General features: G+C 37.2%; 1 pseudogene; it reads left to right on the forward strand.

Annotated features, from left to right (window-relative positions):
• Positions 1–1,885: 1,885 nt before the first annotated feature.
• LOC143597280 (long-chain-alcohol O-fatty-acyltransferase-like) lies at positions 1,886–2,518 on the forward strand (annotated as a pseudogene).
• Positions 2,519–3,508: the final 990 nt, after the last annotated feature.

Raw genomic sequence — 3,508 nt, forward strand, 5'->3', positions numbered from 1 at the left:
CCGGTTCATCTAAATTATCGTTCAAAATCATAATGCTTACTCATATTATGTGTTCAAGATCCGCGGGTGAGGTTTTGATGAAACTTTAGTTTATGTATTTATTATGGGGTGGGTAGTTTGGGTTCTTTATATGCTTTTAATTCTTATCCATAAAACTAAAGATCCCTTGTCTATTTTGGTCAATTTACTCTTTACTATAATAGTAACCACTTTTCAATGGAAATTGACTAAACCTGCAAACTAGTACACATATACATGAGAACATGCATGCCATTTAAGTGTACTGGAGGGGATATAAAATAGAACGTTTTGTGGCAAGTGACATCCGGTCAGTAAATGATAGGTTTTTGTTTTATGAGTACAATGGTGTTGTAGCACTATACACACACACACACACACAAGTAGACGATAAGAATTCATCGCTCCCCCTACCCTATTGCCCTATTGTTGCCTGGGGCGGTATTAAAAAAAATCGCCCCTTTTTTTGCTTGTTTGTCGGCCCAATACGGACAACCTTATAGCCTTAATTAAAATCCCATTTAAAAGGACTACATGCATGAATACTTTCCACCAAGTTAACAAATGGAAGACAACAAACAACTCAAAACCTTCATCAACTTATGGTTCATTACCATCTCCTCCATCTTGTACTGCTACCTCATTCCATCTCGGATCCCGCATGGCGTCCCGAGGCTACTCGCTCTTCTCCCCATCGTCACCATCTTCTCCACCCTCCCATTCCCAATCTCCACCGTCCATTTCGCCTTCCCCAGGGGCGGATCCAGTGTTTGGCCACGGGGAGCGTTTGCACCCACTGAGATCTATAGTTTTCTTTATAAATTTATAATATATTATGTTCAAAGACCCAAGTGACCCATTCAAAATAAATTTAGTGACCCATTCATGATTTTTTCAGTCCCCCAAACTTAACTTTTTAAATTTTAAGCCCAAATGTAATTTTGTTATGTATAATAAGAATTAAGCTCATATTAGTTTAATTACTCAACCACTTTAATTGAAAATTTGAAATTAGTGGGATACGAACAAATTAGATTGATGACGGCTTCACATGTGGCATCTCAAGTTAGATTTATTTTATAAATTGTGATTCCAAATTCTTGATTTTATTCTAATATAAAACAAACATTCATGATTCATGGTTCATCACTTGTTAATTTATTTATTTCGTATTTGAATTCTACAACTATTTGGTTTCTAGCTTTCTAATTTATTCATTGTATGAGTGTACCGTTTATTATTATTGTTATTTTTTTAGTGTTCTACACTTTTTAACTTTGTAATCCATTTTATTTGTACAGTAAGAGCTTTTAACTATGACAACTATGAAAAGGTTTTTTTTATTGAAACGACAAACACCATCTGCAGGATCCAGTTTAGTTGATCTAGATAATCTAGGATCATGTCGATAGAAAAAGAATTTTAGATTGCCACCATAATCAAATAGACGAGATACGGAGAAAGTATTGGCTTAATGGACCTTGCCAACCAAGTGGACATGGTCATGTCTTTCCATATAGAAAGATAGGGTCTACAGAACGAAATTTCAGCACAGGTTGGTATGATAAATACGGTAATTGGTTAGAGTATAGTGTAATTTGTAGTGTTGAAAAAGAAGCACTGTTAAGTATTACGAATGAAGCTGTAATTGATCGTTTTTCATAAAATGAAATCACGTAGAGGTCAATTGTAATATGTATTTTGTTTATCTTTAAGGAAATTTTGTTTACATTTCTATACGTAGTTTGTTTAATGTAATTTTTTACTCGACCCGCTTCGGTTTGACCCGGCCCACTTTGGTTTGACTTGTTTTAGTTTGAATTGACGAGTTCTAGGTTGAACTTTTTTTTGCACCCACTGGCTAAATTTTCTGGATCCGCCACTGGCCTTCCCTGCATTCTTCTTCCTCGTATGGCTCGGTAACTTCAAACTACTACTCTTCGCCTTCAACCGTGGCCCTTTATCTTCCAAACCACAATTACCACTCCTCACTTTCATCTGCATTGCCCTGCTTCCGATCAATCCTAAACAGATTGATCGGAAGCAGAACAGCATCACGAATCCAGTTTCATCCCATAACTGGATTACGCTGATGCTGAAAGCTGTGATTCTCACGGTGGTGATCATATATGTTTATCAATACAAACATAACCTACACTGGACGGTTCTCACAGTTCTCTACTTTACACACATGCACATTGGTTTCGAGCTAGGTTTTGCCATCACTGCGTTATTAGTTAAGGTTATTCTAGGATTCGGGTTTGAAATTGAACCGCAGTTCAATGAACCTATCCTGGCTACATCCCTCCAGGATTTCTGAGGCCACAAGGTGGTGGCCTCCGGTATCCTCAGGGATACTGTGTATAACCCAGTTCGGGTTATCTCAAATCGAGCTCTTGGTACCTTTTGGAGCCAACAATTGGCGATTATTATGACTTTTGTTACCAAATTTGTGATTCAAGTACCTATTCCGCCAACAACCACCCCTCTAATTCCATAGTCAAATTAGACCGGTCTTCAACTCCAAGTAGTTCTAACGTCTCCTCAGTGGCGAAGCTTGGGCTGAGGCACCGAGGGGGGGGGGGGCGAGCTCAAAATATATACAAAATTTCACAAACGAGGGGGGGGGGGAGACTCAAATTTTTGGTCGGAAAAGGCTAAACTTACACTACGTATAAAAATTTCGGCCAAAAACGGGTAAATTTACACTACTGCGCAAAAAAACAGGGGGCAGGGCCACCCCGGGCCTCAATGAAGCTTCGCCCTTGCGTCTCCTGGAGCGCAATCCTCATGGCTACTTTTGATGTGATTAGAGGTAAAGCAGAAGAAGATGCATTCTTGGTGTTGTTAACTCCAGATAAGATTTAAGGTACATTATTCAAGACAAGAGTTTTAAAGAGTTATATGGTTACGATGACTCCTTCGGACCTGAGAGTTTTCATCGTTACATCGAAACCTTGTCTTCTTTCTCGAAAACAATCAAGTTTGTTTTTTTTCTTATAAGGTAATTGAATATGTTTTAAAATGTTATCTTATATTTGGTACTAAATTGATGAGCAAACTGGAAAGTTTAGTAAAGTTTTGTGTTTGTTTAAGGAGAATTGAAAATTTATTACTTGCAAATGTATATTCTAGTTTAATTGCAATGTCGGTTAGTTTGTTAGAACCTGTTATTTTATTAGTTCATGCTTTGGCGGTGGCGGTGACGGTGGTGGTGGTGGAGTCAAGAAAATAAGATGAAAGAGGAATGAAACGGAAAAAAAAAGTGATAATGAATGAATTTTAATAGAATTGGATTCATTGTGTAATCATACGTGCCATAACATTGAACAACCAAACACCTATTATTTATTACGTTATAATGATCTATTCAATTCTACTTATCATTGCTGCATACCAAACCCTACATAAGAATTTTACAGACGGCTATTGTAATAACCAAAATTTAATATCGTTCGGTCACTCAGTTTTAAATATATAATAAAAGGAA

Source organism: Bidens hawaiensis, unplaced genomic scaffold (assembly GCF_021521415.1).
Source record: "Bidens hawaiensis isolate Kalapana, Puna unplaced genomic scaffold, B.hawaiensis_p1.1 tig00048055_1, whole genome shotgun sequence".
NCBI classification, from domain to species: Eukaryota; Viridiplantae; Streptophyta; class Magnoliopsida; order Asterales; family Asteraceae; genus Bidens; species Bidens hawaiensis.